The sequence below is a fragment of the Corythoichthys intestinalis genome, chromosome 11 (genome assembly GCF_030265065.1).
Source record: "Corythoichthys intestinalis isolate RoL2023-P3 chromosome 11, ASM3026506v1, whole genome shotgun sequence".
Classification (NCBI taxonomy): domain Eukaryota; kingdom Metazoa; phylum Chordata; class Actinopteri; order Syngnathiformes; family Syngnathidae; genus Corythoichthys; species Corythoichthys intestinalis.
This window is the reverse complement of record NC_080405.1, coordinates 13,300,802-13,324,958: the sequence shown is the minus strand read 5'-3', so window position 1 is coordinate 13,324,958 and position 24,157 is coordinate 13,300,802. Positions and strand designations below refer to the sequence as shown.

At 41.3% G+C, this 24,157-nt stretch overlaps 5 non-coding genes across 5 annotated transcripts; all 5 read right to left on the bottom strand.

Moving 5' to 3' along the window:
* Window positions 1-4,187: 4,187 nt before the first annotated feature.
* On the bottom strand, window positions 4,188-4,259 carry trnad-guc (transfer RNA aspartic acid (anticodon GUC)). The gene has a single exon. It is a non-coding gene; the product is annotated as a tRNA-Asp (tRNA).
* A 1,076-nt stretch (window positions 4,260-5,335) lies between these two features.
* Window positions 5,336-5,407, bottom strand: trnad-guc (transfer RNA aspartic acid (anticodon GUC)). Its single transcript has one exon. It is a non-coding gene; the product is annotated as a tRNA-Asp (tRNA).
* Window positions 5,408-6,483: 1,076 nt separating this feature from the next.
* Window positions 6,484-6,555, bottom strand: trnad-guc (transfer RNA aspartic acid (anticodon GUC)). Its single transcript has one exon. It is a non-coding gene; the product is annotated as a tRNA-Asp (tRNA).
* A 1,076-nt stretch (window positions 6,556-7,631) lies between these two features.
* trnad-guc (transfer RNA aspartic acid (anticodon GUC)) lies at window positions 7,632-7,703 on the bottom strand. Its single transcript has one exon. It is a non-coding gene; the product is annotated as a tRNA-Asp (tRNA).
* Window positions 7,704-8,307: 604 nt separating this feature from the next.
* Window positions 8,308-8,379, bottom strand: trnad-guc (transfer RNA aspartic acid (anticodon GUC)). The gene has a single exon. It is a non-coding gene; the product is annotated as a tRNA-Asp (tRNA).
* Window positions 8,380-24,157: the final 15,778 nt, after the last annotated feature.

Below are 24,157 nucleotides of genomic sequence, written 5' to 3'. Positions count from 1 at the left end.
AGAGACAGTTGAACCAATGAGGCTTCTGCTAAAACAAGCCACACCTGACTGCAATCAACTGATTGCACTTGTAAAACACCAGATTGGGGAAAAAGTGTTGTCATCTTGTTTGGTAAGAATGAAATCCTGCACCCACAGTGTGCCTTAGTGGAATAGGTTGGGAACCCCTGCACTATACTAACAAGGAAGTTGCTGGTTTCCTGGAAATAGATCTTGGGCTTGCCAAATTCATTGGTCGAAATGATTTAGTTCTCATTGCCACAACCACAGAAGGTGGTCTTTCATCATGCCCCAGCAGAAAAGGTATTTACAGTAAGTGGACCAACATCGTAGAAAAGAAACATGTTGTTTTGGCGCTTGTGTGTCTTCAAGAGGAGATTGAAAGAGGTGCACAATGCGTGAATTGTGTGTTTTTCCTCAGTCAACAAACGTGGTTGTTGCGATCTATAGGTAAGGAATTTCAGCTCATGTGTACTCTGCAGAGGTTAGCAAGATAAACTCCCCGCCAGGGAATCGAACACCGGTCTTCTGCGTGACAGGCGGAGTTACTGTCCACTATACTAACGATGAAGATGCTTCATTTTCTTAATTGGATCAGCGGCCTGCGGTATGTCATGGTAGAAATGATGATTTGGTATCAGGGCCACAACCACAGAAGGTGATCTTTCATCGGGCCCCAGCAGAAAAAGCAGTTGCAGTAAGTGGACAACCATCGTAGCAAAGAAATATAATCGTTTGGCCTTTTTTGTGTCCTCAAGATGAGATCGACAGAGGTGCACAACGAGTGGATTGTGTTCTTTTCCTCAGTCTTCTGCGTGATAGGCGGCGATATTGTCCACTATACTAACAAGGAAGTTGCTCGTTGCTGTGTGTTTTTCCTCAGTCAACAAATGTGGTTGTCGCGATCCAGAGGTAAGGAATTTCTTGGCATTTCAGCTCATGTGTGCACTTAAGAAGTTAGCAAGATAAACACCCCATCAGGGAATCGAACCCCGGTCTTCCGCGTGACAGGCGGAGATACTGTCCACTATACTAACAAGGAAGTTGCTTCCTTATTTAAAACAGATCCACTGCCTGCGGTATGCAGTGGTAGAAATGATTATGTGGTACAGGGCCACAACCACAGAACGTGATCTTTCATCGAGCCCCAGCAGAAAAAGCAGTTGCAGTAAGTGGACCACCATGTTAGCAAAGAAACATAATATTTGGGCCTTTTGTGTGTTTTCAAGAAGAGATTGACAGAGGTGCACAATAAGTGGATTGTGTTCTTTTCCTCAGTCTTCTGCGTGATAGGCGGAGATACTGTCCACTATACTAACAAGGAAGTTGCTGGTTTCCTGGAAATAGATCTTGGGCTTGCCAAATTCATTGGTCGAAATGATTTAGTTCTCATTGCCACAACCACAGAAGGTGGTCTTTCATCATGTCCCAGCAGAAAAGGTATTTACAGTAAGTGGACCAACATCGTAGAAAAGAAACATGTTGTTTTGGCGCTTGTGTGTCTTCAAGAGGAGATTGAAAGAGGTGCACAATGCGTGAATTGTGTGTTTTTCCTCAGTCAACAAATGTGGTTGTTGCGATCTATAGGTAAGGAATTTCAGCTCATGTGTACTCTGCAGAGGTTAGCAAGATAAACTCCCCGTCAGGGAATCGAACACCAGTCTTCTGCGTGACAGGCGGAGTTACTGTCCACTATACTAACGATGAAGATGCTTCATTTTCTTAATTGGATCAGCGGCCTGCGGTATGTCATGGTAGAAATGATGATTTGGTATCAGGGCCACAACCACAGAAGGTGATCTTTCATCGGGCCCCAGCAGAAAAAGCAGTTGCAGTAAGTGGACAACCATCGTAGCAAAGAAATATAATCGTTTGGCCTTTTTTGTGTCCTCAAGATGAGATCGACAGAGGTGCACAACGAGTGGATTGTGTTCTTTTCCTCAGTCTTCTGCGTGATAGGCGGTGATATTGTCCACTATACTAACAAGGAAGTTGCGCGTTGCTGTGTGTTTTTCCTCAGTCAACAAATGTGGTTGTCGCGATCCAGAGGTAAGGAATTTCTTGGCATTTCAGCTCATGTGTGCACTTAAGAAGTTAGCAAGATAAACTCTCCGTCAGGGAATCGAACCCCGGTCTTCCGCGTGACAGGCGGAGATACTGTCCACTATACTAACGAGGAAGTTGCTTCCATGTTTAAAACAGGTCCACTGCCTGCGGTATGCAGTGGTAGAAATGATTATGTGGTACAGGGCCACAACCACAGAACGTGATCTTTCATCGAGCCCCAGCAGAAAAAGCAGTTGCAGTAAGTGGACCACCATGTTAGCAAAGAAACATAATATTTGGGCCTTTTGTGTGTTTTCAAGAAGAGATTGACAGAGGTGCACAATAAGTGGATTGTGTTCTTTTTTTTTTTTTTTTTTTTTTTTTTTTTTTTTTAAAAACCTGTCCTGTTCAGCTGTTTGACACAGAGAATGGAAGTCTAAGTGCCCAGATTCTGAACAGTTTTAATGTTTCACATTGAGAGTCTGACATACTCCCATTGTGATCATTCAAAATACCTTTTTATTATGACAAAGCAGCGAACAGGAAGGGATTATGGGGGGACAGAAGAAAAGAAATACAAGAGAAGAAGGAAAAGAAACACATACACAAACAACAACTAGAAATACATTGAACATCTAAACTAGTTACTAATATGCTGGTGCTATCGTCAGCGAGATGTATTTCCGGTTTACACCATGTGGGGGCCTATTGGCCAGTGAAAGAGGAGAATGGGGGTGGGGGTGTCTATAAGCCTATAAGCTAAGTGATTGAAAGGGGTAGAGTGTACACAAATCAGTTCTGTGATCTAGAACCCAGTAATCGTGTGAATCTCTTATGAGTAAGCCCGTTGGCGACCAACCCTACGCCGCCGCATCGCCAATCCCGGCACCGGGACCCCCGACCCGAGAATGCCCTACCACATCCAGCAGCACGCAGGCCCCACTGGGCGCGCGACAGCCACGCAGACGGGCGGAGAAGCCGCGCGGGCGCCAACCCAGGGCCACAGCCCCCACCCAGCCAGCCTGGGGAGGGAGGGAGGGCGGGCGCGGGGGCGGGGGGCCACGCGCAGCCCATCCCTCCTCCCGCAGCCCAGCAAAGGAGCCATCGTCCCCCCCCCGGGACCCAGGGTGGTCCCCCGGGCCACCCGCGCACCCATCAACCGGCCTTCAGGGATGGCAGGAGGGGACGCATCACCAACACCACGCCTACACCCACCCCCGCCCGCCCACCCGGGCCACGAGCCACAGCCGCAGCCCCCAACCGGCACGGCACGCCACGGGACCCCCAGCGGCCCACCAAGCCCCAGGCAAGGCAGGGTCCCCCGCCGGTGCAGGCGACACCCCGCTGATACACCGGCGCCCAGTCAGCGACCCGCGACGGAGCGCAGGGCGGATGCCCAGCCAGAGAAGAGAGGGGAAGGCGGAGGCAGGAGATGGTGATCTTTCATCATGCCCCAGCAGAAAAGGTAGTTTCAGTAAGTGGATCAACATCGTAGAAAAGAAAAATATTGTTTTGGTGCTTGTGTGTCTTTAAGAGGAGATTGAAAGAGATGCACAATGAGTGGATTGTGTGTTTTTCCTCGGTCAACAATTTGGTTATTGCGATCTATAGGTAAGGAATTTTTCGGCATTTCAGCTCATGTGTACTCTGCAGCAGTTAGCAAGACAAACTCCCCGTCGGGGAATCGAACCCCGGTATTCCGCGTGACAGGCGGAGATACTGTCCTCTATACTAACGAGGACGTTGCTTAATTTTCTTAAATGGATCAGCGGCCTGCGGTATGTCATGGTAGAAATGATGATTTGGTATCAGGGCCACAACCACAGAAGGTGATCTTTCATCGGGCGCCAGCAGAAAAAGCAGTTGCAGTAAGTGGACAACCATCGTAGCAAAGAAATATATTCGTTTGGCCTTTTTTGTGTCCTCAAGATGAGATCGACAGAGGTGCACAACGAGTGGATTGTGTTCTTTTCCTCAGTCTTCTGCGTGATAAGCGGTGATATTGTCCACTATACTAACAAGGAAGTTGCTCGTTGCTGTGTGTTTTTCCTCAGTCAACAAATGTGGTTGTCGCGATCCAGAGGTAAGGAATTTCTTGGCATTTCAGCTCATGTTTACACTGCAGAGGTTAGCAAGATAAACTCCCCGTCAGGGAATCGAACCCCGGTCTTCCGCGTGACAGGCGGAGATACTGTCCACTATACTAACGAGGAAATCACTTCCTTGTTTTAAACAGATCCAAGGCTTGCGGTATGCAGTGGTAGAAATGATTATGTGGTACAGGGCCACAACCACAGAACGTGATCTTTCATTGAGCCCCAGCAGAAAAAGCAGTTGCAGTAAGTGGACCACCATGTTAGCAAAGAAACATAATATTTGGGCCTTTTGTGTGTCTTCAAGAAGAGATTGACAGAGGTGCACAATAAGTGGATTGTGTTCTTTTCCTCAGTCTTCTGCGTGATAGACGGAGATACTGTCCACTATACGAACAAGTATGTTGCTGGTTTCCTGGAATTAGATCTGGGGCTTGCCAAATTCATTGGTCAAAATGATTTAGTTGTCATATTGCCACAACCACAGAAGGTGATCTTTCATCATGCCCCAGCAGAAAAGGTAGTTTCAGTAAGTGGATCAACATCGTAGAAAAGAAAAATATTGTTTTGGTGCTTGTGTGTCTTTAAGAGGAGATTGAAAGAGATGCACAATGAGTGGATTGTGTGTTTTTCCTCGGTCAACAATTTGGTTATTGCGATCTATAGGTAAGGAATTTTTCGGCATTTCAGCTCATGTGTACTCTGCAGCAGTTAGCAAGACAAACTCCCCGTCGGGGAATCGAACCCCGGTATTCCGCGTGACAGGCGGAGATACTGTCCTCTATACTAACGAGGAAGTTGCTTAATTTTCTTAAATGGATCAGCGGCCTGCGGTATGTCATGGCAGAAATGATGATTTGGTATCAGGGCCACAACCACAGAAGGTGATCTTTCATCGGGCGCCAGCAGAAAAAGCAGTTGCAGTAAGTGGACAACCATCGTAGCAAAGAAATATATTCGTTTGGCCTTTTTTGTGTCCTCAAGATGAGATCGACAGAGGTGCACAACGAGTGGATTGTGTTCTTTTCCTCAGTCTTCTGCGTGATAAGCGGTGATATTGTCCACTATACTAACAAGGAAGTTGCTCGTTGCTGTGTGTTTTTCCTCAGTCAACAAATGTGGTTGTCGCGATCCAGAGGTAAGGAATTTCTTGGCATTTCAGCTCATGTGTGCACTTAAGAAGTTAGCAAGATAAACTCCCCGTCAGGGAATCGAACCCCGGTCTTCCGCGTGACAGGCGGAGATACTGTCCACTATACTAACGAGGAAGTTGCTTCCATGTTTAAAACAGGTCCACTGCTTGCGGTATGCAGTGGTAGAAATGATTATGTGGTACAGGGCCACAACCACAGAACGTGATCTTTCATCGAGCCCCAGCAGAAAAAGCAGTTGCAGTAAGTGGACCACCATGTTAGCAAAGAAACATAATATTTGGGCCTTTTGTGTGTTTTCAAGAAGAGATTGACAGAGGTGCACAATAAGTGGATTGTGTTCTTTTCCTCAGTCTTCTGCGTGATAGGCAGAGATACTGTCCACCATACTAACAAGGAAGTTGCTGGTTTCCTGGAAATATATCTTGGGCTTGCCAAATTCATTGGTCGAAATGATTTAGTTGTCATTGCCACAACCACAGAAGGTGGTCTTTCATCATGCCCCAGCAGAAAAAGGTAGGTTCAGTAAGTGGACCAACATCGTAGAAAAGAAACATACTGTTTTGGCGCTTGTGTGTCTTCAAGAGGAGATTAAAAGAGGTGCACAATGAGTGAATTGTGTGTTTTTCCTCAGTCAACAAATGTGGTTGTTGCAATCTATAGGTAAGGAATTTCTTGGCATTTTAGCTCATGTTTACACTGCAGAGGTTAGCAAGATAAACTCCCCGTCAGGGAATCGAACCCCGGTATTCCGCGTGACGGGCGGAGATACTGTCCTCTATACTAACGAGGAAGTTGCTTAATTTTCTTAAATGGATCAGCGGCCTGCGGTATGTCATGGTAGAAATGATGATTTGGTATCAGGGCCACAACCACAGAAGGTGATCTTTCATCGGGCCCCAGCAGAAAAAGCGGTTGCAGTAAGTGGACAACCATCGTAGCAAAGAAATATAATCGTTTGGCCTTTTTTGTGTCCTCAAGATGAGATTGACAGAGGTGCACAACGAGTGGATTGTGTTCTTTTCCTCAGTCTTCTGCGTGATAGGCGGAGATATTGTCCACTATACTAACAAGGAAGTTGCTCGTTGCTGTGTGTTTTTCCTCAGTCAACAAATGTGGTTGTCGCAATCCAGAGTTAAGGAATTTCTTGGCATTTCAGCTCATGTTTACACTGCAGAGGTTAGCAAGATAAACTCCCCGTCAGGGAGTCGAACCCCGGTCTTCCGCGTGACAGGCGGAGATACTGTCCACTATACTAACGAGGAAATCACTTCCTTATTTTAAACAGATCCAAGGCTTGCGGTATGCAGTGGTAGAAATGATTATGTGGTACAGGGCCACAACCACAGAACGTGATCTTTCATTGAGCCCCAGCAGAAAAAGCAGTTGCAGTAAGTGGACCACCATGTTAGCAAAGAAACATAATATTTGGGCCTTTTGTGTGTCTTCAAGAAGAGATTGACAGAGGTGCACAATAAGTGGATTGTGTTCTTTTCCTCAGTCTTCTGCGTGATAGGCAGAGATACTGTCCACCATACTAACAAGGAAGTTGCTGGTTTCCTGGAAATATATCTTGGGCTTGCCAAATTCATTGGTCGAAATGATTTAGTTGTCATTGCCACAACCACAGAAGGTGGTCTTTCATCATGCCCCAGCAGAAAAAGGTAGGTTCAGTAAGTGGACCAACATCGTAGAAAAGAAACATACTGTTTTGGCGCTTGTGTGTCTTCAAGAGGAGATTAAAAGAGGTGCACAATGAGTGAATTGTGTGTTTTTCCTCAGTCAACAAATGTGGTTGTTGCAATCTATAGGTAAGGAATTTCTTGGCATTTTAGCTCATGTTTACACTGCAGAGGTTAGCAAGATAAAATCCCCGTCAGGTAATCGAACCCCGGTATTCCGCGTGACGGGCGGAGATACTGTCCTCTATACTAACGAGGAAGTTGCTTAATTTTCTTAAATGGATCAGCGGCCTGCGGTATGTCATGGTAGAAATGATGATTTGGTATCAGGGCCACAACCACAGAAGGTGATCTTTCATCGGGCCCCAGCAGAAAAAGCGGTTGCAGTAAGTGGACAACCATCGTAGCAAAGAAATATAATCGTTTGGCCTTTTTTGTGTCCTCAAGATGAGATTGACAGAGGTGCACAACGAGTGGATTGTGTTCTTTTCCTCAGTCTTTTGCGTGCTAGGCGGAGATATTGTCCACTATACTAACAAGGAAGTTGCTCGTTGCTGTGTGTTTTTCCTCAGTCAACAAATGTGGTTGTCGCAATCCAGAGTTAAGGAATTTCTTGGCATTTCAGCTCATGTTTACACTGCAGAGGTTAGCAAGATAAACTCCCCGTCAGGGAATCGAACCCCGGTCTTCCGCGTGACAGGCGGAGATACTGTCCACTATACTAACGAGGAAATCACTTCCTTGTTTTAAACAGATCCAAGGCTTGCGGTATGCAGTGGTAGAAATGATTATGTGGTACAGGGCCACAACCACAGAGCGTGATCTTTCATTGAGCCCCAGCAGAAAAAGCAGTTGCAGTAAGTGGACCACAATGTTAGCAAAGAAACATAATATTTGGGCCTTTTGTGTGTCTTCAAGAAGAGATTGACAGAGGTGCACAATAAGTGGATTGTGTTCTTTTCCTCAGTCTTCTGCGTGATAGACGGAGATACTGTCCACTATACGAACAAGTATGTTGCTGGTTTCCTGGAATTAGATCTGGGGCTTGCCAAATTCATTGGTCAAAATGATTTAGTTGTCATATTGCCACAACCACAGAAGGTGATCTTTCATCATGCCCCAGCAGAAAAGGTAGGTTCAGTAAGTGGATCAACATCGTAGAAAAGAAAAATATTGTTTTGGTGCTTGTGTGTCTTTAAGAGGAGATTGAAAGAGATGCACAATGAGTGGATTGTGTGTTTTTCCTCGGTCAACAATTTGGTTATTGCGATCTATAGGTAAGGAATTTTTCGGCATTTCAGCTCATGTGTACTCTGCAGCAGTTAGCAAGACAAACTCCCCGTCGGGGAATCGAACCCCGGTCTTCCGCGTGACAGGCGGAGATACTGTCCTCTATACTAACGAGGAAGTTGCTCCTTTGTCTTAATTGGATCCACGGCCTGCGGTATGTAGTGGTAGAAATGATTATTTGGTTTCAGGGCCACAACCATAGAAGGTGATCTTTCATCGAGCCCCAGCAGAAAAAGCAGTTGCAGTAAGTGAACCCCCATCGTGGCAAAGAAACATAACCGTTTAGCCTTTTTTGTTTCTTCAAGATGAGATTGACAGAGGTGCACAATGAGTGGATTCTGTTCTTTTCCTCAGTCTTCTGCATGATAGGCGGAGATACTGTCCACTATACTAACAAGTATGTTGCTGATTTCTTTGAAATACATCCGTGGCTTGCCAAATTCATTGGTCGAAATGATTGTTATCATTGCCACGACCACAGAAGGTGATCTTTCATCATGCCCCAGAATAACAGTGGAGTTGCAGTAAGTGGACCACCATCGTAGCAAAGAAACATATTACTTTGTCGTTTGTGTGTCTTCAAGAGGAGATTGAAAGAGGTGCACAATGAGCGGATTGTGTGTTTTTCCTCAGTCAACAAAGGTGGTTGTTGCGATCCATAGGTAAGATGAATTTTTTGGCATTTCAGCTCATGTGTACTCTGGAGAAGTTAGCAAGATAAACGCCCCGTCAATGAATCGAACCTCGGTCTTCCACGTGACTGGCGGAGATTCTGTCCACTATACTAAGGTGGAAGTTGCTTCCTTGTTTAAAATAGATCCACTGCCTGCGGTATGCAGTGGTAGAAATTATTATGTGGTACAGGGCCACAACCACAGAACGTGATCTTTCATCGAGCCCCAGCAGAACAAGCATGCCAGCTTTTATTATTGCTATAATTGTGGTCATGTATAATTGTAATTTGTTTGAAATGACCTAATGCTGGAGGTACATAAATGTCCTTTTAACATAACATTACATTGTAAACATTTTATGGAGCTGCAAAATATCAATTTTCAAAAATAGAACTTTAAAATTATACATTGTTTATTTTTTAGTGTAAATGGAATTGAAATTTCTCCTTTTTTCCCCCTCTCTTATGCTGGCTATTATGCCCTCTCCCCTAACAAGGAAGTTGCTGGTTAGTGATTCATGGGTGGGGCATTTTTTGGCATTACAGCCCATATGAACACTATAAAACAGGGTTCACTAAATCCGGACCTCGGTGCCACTTTTCCTGTCGTGTTTTCCACATCTCTCGTCCCTATCACACCTGAATCAAATGATTATGTCATCAGCAACCTCTCCAGAAGCCTGATAATGATCTTGATTATTTTGATTCAGGCGTGTTGGAGGAGGGAGACATGGAAAACACGACAGGAAAAGTGGCACCGAGGTCCGGATTTAGTGAACCCTGCTATAGAAGACTTTAAAGATAACTCCCTGTTACGGAATCGAACCCTGGTCTTCTGCATGACAAGCGAAGATACTGTCCAATATACTCACGAGGAAGTTACTGATTTTCTGGAAACAGGTTTGTGGCTTGTCGTATGCCATGGTAGAAATGGTGATTTAGTTATCATGGCCACCCCACAGAAGATGATCTTTCATCAAGCCACAGCAGAAAAGGCCACTGTAGTAAGATGACCACTATCATAGAAAAGATATATAATCATTTATTCACTTATGTGCCTTTAAAAGTAGTAATTTTTCTTTTTCATATTCCGAGGTAAAGAATGATGATTATGTAAATAATGATAGAGTATTCAGCCGTGGTGTGAGCAATTCATCACTACACATTGAGAAGGCATGATGAATCCCGTGAGTAAAACCCAGAAAATCTTGGCAATATATAACGTTGTGCTACAGTTCCGTATTGTAGTGCTGGCGAAGTCTTCTGTAAATTAAGTCATCGGGTAGCAGCCGGCAGCGAAGTGCATTCTTCGTTGCTCAGGTGTTGCTCTGGCCGTAAATTCGAAACTACACGGTCAATTCCAAAATTTTTTGTAACTTGAGTTTTGACACAGCGAATTATTCAATATTCAACTCAATTTTAACGGGTAAAACGCTCAATAATTGAACTCTTCACCTGCCCTATCCATTTTATGTTTGTTACACCCCCTGTGTAAAGATAAGAGACAAACTGTTCATAGGGGAATCGAATCACAGTCTCCCGCCTGATCGGCGGAGATACTGTCCACTATACTAACAAGGATGTTGCTCCAGTGGACTAGGAATAAATCCGCAGCTGTCCGTATGCCGTTGTAGATGTCTTCATTTAGTTTTATAGTCAATCCCTCAGAAGGTGATCTTTAATCAAGCTCAGCATAGCATTTTTTGGAAGAGGATTACTATGGTAGCAAAGAATTTAATACCGGTAAATTATTTTCTTCATCCGATTTAATGCAAGGTAGTCACCATGTCCTGCTCATTACTGACACAGTACCTTCGACGATGAATGGTTATCACACAAAATATGATAATGCTGCACAAATAATACATTTCAAAGCATTCAGCCTGCTCAATTCAGGGAAATGACTTTTACCTTTACTTGTTTTCGGTGAAGCAGTATCAATTCCTGCTCAGTGACGACAGTTTGGCCCGGAGTCTACTGTTTGCTACCGGGATAGGCACCAACCTCCTGCAACCTTGTCAAAGGCTAGCGGTGTTGAAAATGGATTGATGGATGTTTAAATTGAAATACATGTTTGTACACAACACTGTGCATGACACATGATTGTAGTTTCTCTCAATAGGTTTGCACATTTTGGATAAAATTAAACATCAACTGTGTTGTACAAATAATCAATTCCCACAAGAAAACACCATCCTCATCAACTTTTTAAATTGGATCTTCCTCCCTGCCTCACATTAGTGTTTTTATGGCACTATTTCAATTAGACAAACATAGCCAGAAATAAACGATGCTCAGCGCTCCAAGGGATTACAGCCCTTCGTGTGTGCTCTGATACAAAGCATCAAAGCACTGTGGAAGCTGAGCTCCATGCAAGCTAATCGATTTTTGTTTATAGCTGACAACAGGACTGGTATGTGTAATATGGCACACCAACATATAAGACACAGAAAGTGTCAGGTATACAAAGCCACATGAACATCTTAGTACAAGTCCATACATGTCATGATAACTGAAAGGTGGAGTTGCAAAGTAACAGTTCCATATCAAACTGCATATAAACTAACTAATGACTAAGTCAAATTAATGGCTTTGTTTTGAAGTTGGAATAATAGTACCTTGAAATTATATTTTGCAAATGTTCAGAATTCTGTTATTAGAAAGGCAGAATGAAATTGTTGCCATAGCTATGATTTTTGGGACATGACCAATGTTCCCTCTAATTTTTCATGTGGCAGAGCAGACATATAAGCTCCCAGAGCACACTGCGGACCACGGTGAGCAATGTCAAATGTGTACACTGTGGCCACATTCCAGTATCTTGCCTGTTCAAAACCTTGGATCATAGCAAGTTACATTCCTTATTAAAAGAATGAAATTACAGCAAACATTTTCATTAATATACTTTAAATATAATTTATTTTGCCCACTTAAAATGAAAAAGACAAAAATAATTGTTGTTCATGAGATGTAGACCAGGGGTCCCCAACGACCGGGCCGCGGACCGGTACCGGTGCATTTGGTACCGGGCCGCACAGAAATAATAAATAATTTATTAACGACTGCATTCTGGCCGATTGACTTTGGCCTGTGCCGCTTAACACACCAATATCCCTGTCTACTCTAGATATACAACTACAGGATTGGAGGTCATCATAGAAAAGCATTTATTGGGCTGTTAGCACTAACTTTCGTTGTGAATATCTATGCGCGCTTGGACTCGATAACAACGTATGATGTAGGTCGTCGCCAATCACATTTCTTCCCGGAAATAATAGGCCCCCAAACTAGAATGACTGAATAACAAACGTCTTTGGACAGACTTTTCACGGGGAAAAGGGAACCTGACGAGCCAGAAGATGTGCCTACAACCTCGAAGAAAACAAAATATATGCTACTTCCCAATCACTAAAGACCCACGAACTGCGAAGGAGTGAATTCGTGACCCGTATATGAATAAACCGAGTGATATTAGCATGTCTGTGCAACAGGTATATCAGCTTGTAGAGATCGCAAATCACGGCGACCTTAAACGTACATTTGAGACAACAACTCTACTGAAGTTCTGGATTAAAGTCATTTTGGAATATCTTGACATCGCTACAAGCACGCTGAAAACTGTGCTACAATTTCCAACATCGTGTACTTGTGATGCTAGCTTCTCTCACTCTCCCATTTTGGGACCATCTCGTCTCAACGAAACAAACTCAGGCCTCCCACTGATTCAGCGGGTGAGTTGTATTTTTCCCTGCACTTAACACGACGGGGCTAAAAACAAATGCTATTTTATATTTGCTGTATTTTTCTGGCGCACATTGCCGGTGTTCTGACAAAGTTGGCACGCGCGTAACGTTAAAAAGGACCGCAAAATATCAACAAATCTTAGCTGCCTCTTACATTCCTAACCATAAAAAGGGACAAATTCTGCAGGATGGTGCTCCATCGCATACTTCAATCTCTACCTCAAAGTTTCTCAAGGCAAAGAAGATCAAGATCCTCCAGGACTGGCCAGCCCAGTCACCAGACATGAACATTATTGAGCATGTCTGGGGTAGGATGAAAGAGGAAGCATGGACGACGAAACCCATGAATGTTGATGAACTCTGGGAGGCATGCAAGACTGTTTTCTTTGATGTTCCTGATGACTTCATCAATAAATTGTATGAATCCTTGCCGAAGCCTATGGAAGTCATACAAAATATTAAATTTGGATCTCACAGCACCACTACTTAATTCGCTTATGTTATGCAACATATTTTTGTATTTGAAATACATTTTTTGTTCAATTTTCCACTCTACTTTCTGTAGGCGACAAAACTTTTGTCTTGCCAAAATTTGACCTTTATGTCTTCATTAAATGATAAATCTTTTTTCAGTGAAACAAATATACTTGTGTACATTCAACATCATTTGTGAGGGTCTTAGCTTTCCAATGACCCATTTCTGAAACCAATTGAATAAATAAAAGTCAGGTTATTAGCAATTGTTTCTACAAAATAGATACGTGACAAGACTTTTGTCAGGGACTGTACATATCTACCTACTTTTAGGGCTGGAGGGGAAACAGCTTCTTTGCATTCTAAGAGCTATCACCACTAAACCTCACAATCAAAACTCATGGACATTTCTTGAATCTAAGATGCATTATTACAGGTTAGGAGGCAGCCATAGGAGGCAGCCATATGATGCACGATAAAATCCCACTCAACAATGGAAGATCATGCTGAACATTTTATGGTGGGATTATATCAGAAAAGGTCTTGTCCTCTGATCTTAAACCACTCTATCATACTCTGCTTCCAGATACGTCACTTCACACCATAAAAATGACAGTGAATTGTGATATTTTTGAGTCGTCTTTCCATTTCTCATATAGTACATTGGAGTCACACTTCAATGTCAGTTTTGTCATAAACACTTTTGCCTTAACAATTTGATTTGCATTGAAAGTGTGACTTGCCAACTGATCTTTGCTCACTCACAGTATATCCTCCAGTTTTCAAGGTATCATTGGTATTCACATCCATGCACTATAATAATGATAATATTTCTTTTGTGATTGTCATCATTTTAAAGAAACGAGTATTTTTCTTACAACGTTTGATATTTTATTTCTCCTGTACGCAACATGTAGCGTACAACTTTTTGTTTAACTTTTTGTTTTGAGCTGAAGCTCAAGGTTGGCCATTACTCAAAAGTATTGCTGCTTGTCTCAGTGAGTATTTTATAATCTAAAATTTGAATCAGTGCTCTTAGGAGTGTTAAAAAGGAAATAGGGCAGATCCAAACTACTTATGTGCACACTCACAGTTAACAAATGACAAAGTTCTGAAGAACTTCCCTGCGCCGAGGCGATTGCAGCTCACTCATATATCACGGGCAGTTGGCTTTAATTAAAGGCCAGTTCCTTCAGAGAGGAGGAGATGGCACTTAAATAGGAATGTGTAGAGAGTTTGGGCTATTGGCTAATGTCTTTGTGATGTGTTTTGATGCTATTGATGAATGCAACACTGAAGCCAAGAAAAAGTCAGACAAATACCTCTTGAAAAACCATGCAGAAAAGTTATTTTTCAAAAGTTAAAGATGTTATTGACCTTTTTTTAATTCTACACGAGCCATATTGTTTTGATTTATATTAAGCCAAATTTAAACTTGGATTAGTTCTTGAAATATGTCAGCAAACCGGTTAACTGGTTAATTGAAGTGAAAACTTACATTCATTAAATCAACTTCTTAAGTACTGTTGAATATTCAGGAGGATCATTATAGCGGATATTTGATATTTCAAATGTAAATGTAATGCTTATTAGTTGAAAATGTGCAATAATGGCACTAATATAACCACGTATTTTTTTTAAAGTCAATTCTTAATTTCATTAAAAAAAAAAAATCTACTAATGAGTGCATAAAACAATTCTCTATATTTTGGTGCCCATTAGTGATTACATTAGATTCAAGAACACAAAATTAAGAACATGAGAACATTTTTTTTTTTAATTTTCTTATATTTTATAAATAGAAATTAATTAAAATTAGTGCATCCAGTAGCACAATTTGAACATCAACACTTTAGTTTTTAAAAATGACATTGACTTGCACATTGGAATTTTAATCCAACTAGTGGTGTGGAGGTACCACCAGTCAAATTCTCTCACACACTCAGCTCTCCCTCACCTAGCAGTTCACTTGAGGGCAGGGGTGGGGGTACCTCCAATCATATTCTCTCACACTCTCAGCTCTCCTTCACCCAGCAGATTACCCGAGATACTTCTCAGATTCCTTCCGGCAGAACATGTCAAACAAGAAGCGTAATCTCCAATAAAAACACATATAAAGCTGGCACCTTGAACAAGAAGTACTGACTTCAGATCACTATCTAGGAGAAACTGGTTTGTTAACATTTTAATTATTGATACAAACCTAGTATCTCAAATATTACTTGCCAAGTGAGGCTGAAGGTGTTTCTCATGGGTTGTCTAGGGCATAAATGAATGAAAAATAAGGCTAAAAAACAGTGGCAGGTTGGCCAACTTGTCTATTAGCTGCACTCTCCCTTCCAAAACAATCCCAACTCTGGAGTGTTTGAGCTGAGTGTCTTTGTGATTGCCACAGTTGATTTCCACAAAGGTTTAGCAGAAGATCTCTATACAAATGTAACACTTGTTTTTGTGTTACATAAGTGTAACATAGGATGAATATGAGTGTGAGTGGTATATGTAATTAATAAGACCACCCCAATTCATTTGTTAACAACAACAACAACAACAACAAAAATTATGTTTAGCTAATTTAGAAAAAAAAGGAAGGTTATTTATACAGCAAAACTTTCACAATGTATTAGAATCATGCCCCAAAATGATAAGCCACAAATTAATGAGAAAAGAACTATTCATATGATCGAGCCAACTCCTGCCGAAAAGAATGGCGCTAGCAGAGCAACATTAATAATAATAATGATAATAATAATAATAATATTCATGCAGAAAACACTTTTGTGGGAAATTCACTCGAAGTGGGCTTTTTCCCATTATGCTTGGTACACTTGGAAGCAGTTGTTTCGAGAAACTTTGCAGTGTTGATGACCAGGCGGCAATCTAAAAAAAATGGTGCTTGGGTGACCAAACGTCATGTTTTGCCCAGATGTGTCCACTTTTTACATCCTGTCCAGGGCGTCCGGGGGGCGGGGGTTTATAAATTAATGAAAATGTCCGTTTTTTTTTGTTTTGTTTTTTTACGCATTTGCGCATGCGTCGGCAGTCACAGACTGCATGCATCGTCAACTGTCAATTCTCATTCACAAACAAACCTTTGTAAATCGTGACGACAGGAGCTCACAGGCTATCGGAATGTGCACTTGCTAAACTTACCTTTCGGCAAATGTTGACTTCTGTCGGAGCTTTGTACTGGTGTGATCTGTAAAATCCTGTTTGGTGTCACAGCGTTATGCTGCCAATGATTGTTAACTTCTATAGCAATATTTGATTTTTGCCTCGACTACCGGTGCTAGCTGTCAATGAGGTAAACCGCGGTAGGCGTTATGCGATATGTAGTGTTGAACTGCTGCGTTTGAAAACATGCTGGTTGAATTTTTTGTCAGTGCAATCTAGAAAATTGAATGAGAATAATAATTGAGTGGGAATACAAATTTGTGTACGACAATTGCAGTGATTGTCTTGAGGCTACGGTTTAATTTTCACTATTTTACTGGAAAGAGAAATTATCTTTTTTGTTAAAGCTGGATTTTCTAAAGAAGAGGTATTATTTAAACTACTGTTTAAGATTATTTATTTGTACACTAAAAATTGAAAAGACATCTATTATTTTGTTCAATGATTCAAGGATTCGCCAATACAGAAGAGGCATTTTTTTAAATCACTATTTCATTCCAGTGTTTTTTCGCGTTATTATTTTAGAAATATCAAATCCTGTTAGGCAACCTCTGCGAATTTGAATTTGTGTCTTTGGTTGTATCTCAAATAGCAGACAGAAGTTGAAATGACGTTGAATCAACATTCCGCTGTCAATCTTATATCGTTGAATCTACGTTGACTCCCGATGTTGATTTTTCATCAATTTTGCACCCTCGATTAGTGTTATTTCAACGTTGAAATCCTTACAAAACCTAAACGTCATTTTGATTATTAATAATATTGGAACAACGCTGAATCAATGTTAAGTTTTCCTTCATTTTCAACAGTGATGCTATTAATGCTTTCAAATATGCCCATATTTAGAGGTCCTGCTTTGTTTACAGGAAGAAACAGCTAGGCTGACAAATAAAATATACATGAACGATTAAAAAAAAAACAAAAAAAGTATAACAATTTAATAATGAATAATAAAATAAAAAGTGGCTGGATTTCAACATTATTTTTAATTGGATCACAACAATAGAAAACTTCATTAATTTTCAGTAAAGTTATTTCAAATTTTAGCCTCTTCCTCAGACTGACGAGCTTTGCTGCGAACTTTGCCACCAACGCGGTCTGCACAACAGCAGAAAATGTGTATTGTGACACGGCCATCCCTATCTGTTTTTTCAGTGAATCCTAAAAATACAAATAAAACAGCATTCACAGTTAATGCAGATCAATGCATTCAAGCAGGTGTCAATTCAATTCAATTTATTAACACATACTGTACATTCTTATTTACAAAGTGTACATCATATCTCAGTGCTGAGCCAAGATTATGTGTGAGTCAGGTCTACTTAAGAAGCTACTAAAATATAGTCAGGAGCCTGCTAACATCAAGATAATCACAAGAAACATTATCAGATCATTATCAGATGAGCAGAAGGGTGAGTTGCAGTATTTTACAGTGTTCTCCTACAAAACATACTCATGTACAATAACTCTATATACACACACACACACGCCCACCCACACACACAGAGAAAAAAATCAAAGAAATACTTCCCTAGAAGAACATTTTTTTTTTTTTTTTTTAACCTGTCCTGTTCAGCTGTTTGACACAGAGAATGGAAGTCTAAGTGCCCGGGTTGTCTGAACAGTTTTAATGTTTCACATTGAGAGTCTGATATACTCCCATTGTGATCATTCAAAATACCTTTTTATTATGACAAAGCAGCGAACAGGAAGGGATTATGGGGGGACAGAAGAAAAGCAACACAAGAGAAGAAAGAAAAGAAACATACACAAACAACAACAAGAAATACATAGAACATCTAGACTAATTATTAATATGCTGGTGCCATCGTCAGCGAGATATATTTCAGGTTTACAACATGTGGGGGCCTATTGGCCAGTGAAAGAGGGGGACAGGGGTGGGGGTGTCTATAAGCTAAGTGATTGAAAGAGGTAGAGTGTACACAAATCAGTTCTGTGATCTAGAACCCAGTAATCATGTGAATCTCTTATGAATGTAAGCCCGTTGGCGACCAACCCTACGCCGCCCCATCGCCAATCCCGGCACCAGGACCCCCAACCCGAGCATGCCCTACCGCATCCCGCGAGCCCCACTGGATGCGCGACAGCCACGCAGATGGGCGGAGAAGCCGCGCGGGAGCCAACCCAGGGCCACGGCCCCCACCCAGCCAGCCCGGGGAGGGAGGGGGGTCGGGGGGTCAAGCGCAGCCCATCCCTCCTCCTGCAGCCCAGCAAAGGAGCCATCGCCACCCCCCCGGGATCCACGGTGGTCCCCCGGGCCACCCGCGCACCCCATCAACCGGCCTTCAGGGATGGCAGGAGGGGATGCACCACCAACCCCACGTCTATCCCCACCCCCGCCAGCCCACCCAGGCCACGAGCCACAGCCGCAGCCCCCCAACCGGTGGGGCACGCCACGGGAACCTCAGCGGCCCACTAAGCCCAAGGCAGGGCGGGGCTCCCCGCCGGTGCAGGCAACACCCCGCTGATACACTGGCGCCCAGCCAGCGACCCGCGACGGAGCGCAGGGTGGATGTCCAGTCAGAGAAGAGGGGAAGGCGGAGGCAGGAGAACGCCGAAGAACTGCCACGGGGCGATGCAAGATCGGAGCCCCGGCCCCCCCACCCCACTCCCGCGGCCGACATCTCAGGCAGAGGGGAAGACAATTTATGACCTAAGTATGTTGGAATTGTTATATTTACTGATCAGAATGCTTTTTAGCATCGTTTTAAAGGTGGAGATGGATTTCAACACTTTTAGATTTTCGTCGAGCTCATTCCAAATCTGAGGGCCTCTAGTTGCAATGCTCAGGCTGGTGCTAACAAGTCTTCTCTTTTTTCCACTGATGAGGTCTTTGTTTCTAGTGTTATGAGTATGGAGAGGAGTCCAGACTGGAATGAGCTCAGACAGTCTGCTATTCATATTATTTACAATTTGGAACATTATACATGCGTTATGAAATCTGTTCAAATCAGTGAGTCGGAGAAGACGTAAACTATAAAAGAAGGAGTAGGTAGAGGCATTGAAATTAGCCCAGGACATGGCCCGTACCATCTTCTTTTGAAGGGTTTCTAATTTCTTTAGGTGACTGGGGAACGTGTTGCACCATATGATGTTACAGTAGTTGATATGGGGCTCAAACAAGGTTTTGTACAAGGTAAGAAGTGCGGTTAAAGGGAGATGGTGTCTTATTTTGAAGAATAGTCCAACATATTTGGATAGTGTTGATATAAGGTGTTCTATATGGCATTTGAAATTGAGAGACTTATCAATGAAAACTCCCAGGAACTTTGTGGAATCGACTTGTAATAAATTGTCGTCGTTTACTTTCAGACAAATCCTGTTTGTGTCAACTGCTTTCTTGTTTGATCTAAATACTATGTAATTGGTTTTGTTGATGTTGAGGGAAAGTTTGTTGCACCTGAGCCAGCTATCTTTATCGACTCTGCATTTAAAATGTGCTGTAGGTCTAATGGGTTTTTATGTGAACGAAACAAGTTGGTATCATCAGCAAACAAAATCATGTGTAGTATCTCAGAAGAATTAACAATTCTTGTCATTGGTTAGTTTAACATACTTCAGTATTTTGTGGTGAAGTGATTTTCTCAACCAATCCCAAACCAAATTAGAGCCAAATATGGGAACGGAGTTAGCTAGTTAGCAAGCTACGATGGAAAAATGACCGCATTGTCTTTGTGTTCAATAAATTAATTTAGACAAGGCTCCATTGTGTAATATCTTGTGATTTTAGCTCTTTGATTATAAAAGGAATTATGTTTGCCTGAACAAAGTTCTACTTAGCTAACATCCAGGCTAAGTAGGTCTTCACTTTTATACCTATCACAGCAAATGCACCGTTTTCTTACAATTTCATTTAAAACTTTGTCACGTTGTGTCAGGCAAACCGTTTTATGTGCAACTTTGATGACAAATGCGGTTTAATCTACCGTAAGACATCATTGCTGATAAAGGCTCTAAAGAAAAGCAACAGGCTTACAGTATCTTTAAATATGGCTATCCTTAAATAAGGTGTTTCAGGTGGAGTTCGTTTGAGGTGATACGCTGTCTTCCCGCTCATCCACGAGCACATCTTTTTTTTTTTTACCATAACTCTCGTTCATCCATAAATCGAAGACTTTTCAATCATAATTCCCGGTCAATCAAAAATCAATTATTATTCAACATTATTTCATTAAGTATAAAACAATGTTAACCCAACCATCACCTGACACACCATAGAAATACGTTGTTTCAACGTCACTGTCAGGTGTCATCGGTATTTGCAATGTTGATTCAATAATGCTTATTGTCGAAAATTTCAATTTCAACCATACTGATGATTTTGATGGAAAATCAACGTTTATTCAACGTCGGTCTACTATCTGGGTATAGCTATTCATTTTTTTTTTTTTTTTTTCAATAAAACTGATTTTTTTTTTAATCCAGATGGATTAGGCACACTTTAAATATATCAAAGTGATGAGACATCTTTGAGTGAACGTCAAGTTAAATTTAAATATCTCAAGGCTGGGCCAAGTGTCCTCTTTTTTGGAAATCAAAATATGGTCACCCTAGCCTAGCAGTATCAGCGTTCCCTGCTTGCCAGTGAAAGCTAACGCCAACCGAACAGCGCAACAGATTAAGAGTAAGTAAACAAAGTTATAGTATCTTGTATGAATACATTTTCCACTTCACTTAGTTTGGTTGGAGTGACCAGATGTGTGCTGACTGAATGCTTTCCACAGTACTACACAGACATGGTCAACTCATAGCATGTGCGTTGTATACTACTATTTCCATGAAAGATGATCATGTACTTATTACAAAACATAAAAAATGTCACGATTTAAATCATACCAAACAAATCATTTACAGTACATAGAGTAACTAGCATGAAATATATGCTGTAAGTCAATGCTGTGTCACAACCTTTTGCCGGCTAATGAGTCCATTGCACAGCCACTAAGTAAACCCCACCATTATATAAAATACATGAAAAACACTAAATTGGACAGAAAAATATCTCAAAATATGTTTAAATTTGCATCACATACTAATTTGTGTTCTACAAATGATAATTTGCCTTTTTCTGGCCCTGAAAGCCAAGATGCACAGAAGGACCATATCGCCTCTTTCTATCGGTCTGTTAGTTAGTTAGAATGTTTAAACTCATCCCACTGGCATTAAAAGCTTTAGCCTCCATCGACACCGCAGTCGGGATGAATCATCATCGCAAAAAATACAAACATATATAAATAATAATAAATAAAAAACACTTTTTCTCTTTTCTTCCAAGCCTCCTTACTGGTTTGACATCACAGATAAATCAGGTTTTTTAGAATCAGCAACTTTGAAACAAAATTCCTCAAGCCCCGGGGTTAATAGAACAATTTGAAAGACATTTGTGTACTTGTGGAAGTTACCATATTTGATTTCTGGCTCATTCAAAAAATAAACGTACAAAAGTATGGGATCTTTTTGGGTGCTTTCACACTATGGTGTTAAATCAAGGCCAAAAGTTTTGTAATCTGAAAAAAAGAAACGATTGGGAAAAAAATGTTTGAAACTGAATGTTTAAGTTTTATTCTTGAATCTTTCAAAAGCGAAAAAAACATTTTATCACACTAGTATCACTGTTTGGTCCCTTTTAAACAGACGAAAGTTCTTTTTCTCAGAAAGTCTGCTTCGTTTGTAAATGTGAATGCACATCCAAACTGTAGTTCGGACCAAACAAACAAACTCTGGACCGCTCAAAAATCGTGGGTCTCGGTCCGCTTTAAGCGCACCCTGCTTCGCTTGTGAATGCAAGCGGTGCAGGGTGCACTTTTGAACTAGTTATTTTTTGCAAGAGTTGTTGCTAGCTTTCCAACCTGACCTTGATCCTCTTGGTCTAATGTGAAAGTGCGCTAAAGCTACAGGGCTCAAAAGGAAGAGCGGGACAAAAAGTAGTTGCCTCCAGTCTTGATGTACTTGATGAGGCCAAAAGTATTGTGCCCTTAAAATGTGATTCAATGTGAGCTGCTTATATTATTTAAATTCTTTAGAGGGAGATAAAAATGATAACATTTGGTCAGTGTTGTCACGGATTACTTTAAAAAGTAATTTTATTACTGATTACTGATTACACCTAAAAAAAGTAATCTAGTTACTTTACTGATTACTTTATTATTAAAGTAACTAAGTTACTTTAAAAGTAACTTATTAGTTACTTTTTACCAATTTTTTTTCCTTTTGCTGCGTCAACATAAAAATAACTGAAAAATGTCATCGCGTGTAATTGAGTTTTTCACATAAGGCTTAATCTTTGAGTTAGCGGGGGTTTAATTAGTCGACCAGCCATTGACTCGCCCTAACTTAGCCATTCCAGAGCCCTAAAACTAACAAATAACTGACAAATTGCTCAAAATTTGTTTAAATCAACTCCAACGACTAATTAAACCCCCGCTAACTCCAAGATTAAGCCTAATGTAAAAAAATTCTTAACTTCCCCTTTGAAGTAAAGACCTAGCCGTTAAAATGTTGTCTCCAAAAGTTGTAAAGCAATAAAACAAACAATGAAAATTGATGAAATGAACAAAAACCCTACAATGTAAAGTTTTCATCATGGGTCAAAATCATTTTTCGAACAGATCATGAGACTAGCACCTCGGAGACTATCCTTTGCTTTGCTAAGCCAAAACTACACCAGAGGAGGAAAGATGGATATTTAGAATTTCTTTAAACCTAAGCTTTCAAACGCTGCCAACAACAACTTGAACAGTTGATTGAACTCGAACAGTGTCAAGATGTGTACATACATACAGTATGTACACAATACTGTACATATACAGTATTGGCCAAATGTTTGGAGACACCTCAAAGGTGGTAGAACACAAAACCTGTTTTCAGTTATTTTTCACTTTTTTTTTGCCATTCCACATGTTCGTTCGTAGTTTTGATGTCTTCAGTGAGAATATACAATAGTAGTGAAAATATATAAAACGCAAAAATCATGAAGTGTGTCCAAAATTTTGACTTTTGTTTCAGTCTTCTACATGCTTTTCCCCCAGTCCCACAAATGTAAAACTTCGCCTATGATTACAAACTCTAAGTATAAAATGTACATAATTACACATATTATAAAGGCTGGTTACAAACTGTAGAAGTGCTGGCTGTCTCGTTACCTGTCGGCTTTGATTCGAGTTTTTTCGCGTTGTGCTGTAATTCCAAGTGCTTCCTTGTTGAATTGGATGTCGAGTTTTTAGCGGTCGACAGTCTTTCTGAGCCTGCGCAGAGTTTGCAATGCACGATGATATTTTTGTCATCTTTACTGGACGGATATGAGAAGTAATGGCTGTATCTCCAGTGAGCAAATGCAGCCATTTGTTGTATCTCTCCGGCTCCTTTACTGTTAGCATCCTGATAGGTAGCCACTAGCCAGGCAATTTTTTGACCGCCGTGGCAGACGGCGTGCGCACAGGCAGGATGGTAATACACGTGACCCGTTTTTTTCCCCCCGATGAGAAAACGTGAGATGTGATGTCACTCCCAAACTCAAGCGCAGTATTTTCTTTTCAAATGCTCTTCGTACATGACTACAATATTCTTCATTCTACATACAGTATGAGGCAACAACAAAATAGTAACGCACAGGCACCGAGGAAACTAACTTTAATCAGATTACTGGCTTGGAAAAATGAACACGTTAGATTGCTCGCTACTGAAAGAAAGTAATCAGATTACAGTAACGCGTTACTCAGAAACGCGTTACTGACAACACTGCATATGGTAAACATAAAGTCAAATTAAGTGCAACGCAAAATCAGTTTATGTCCTACTAGCTGGTATCAAATTG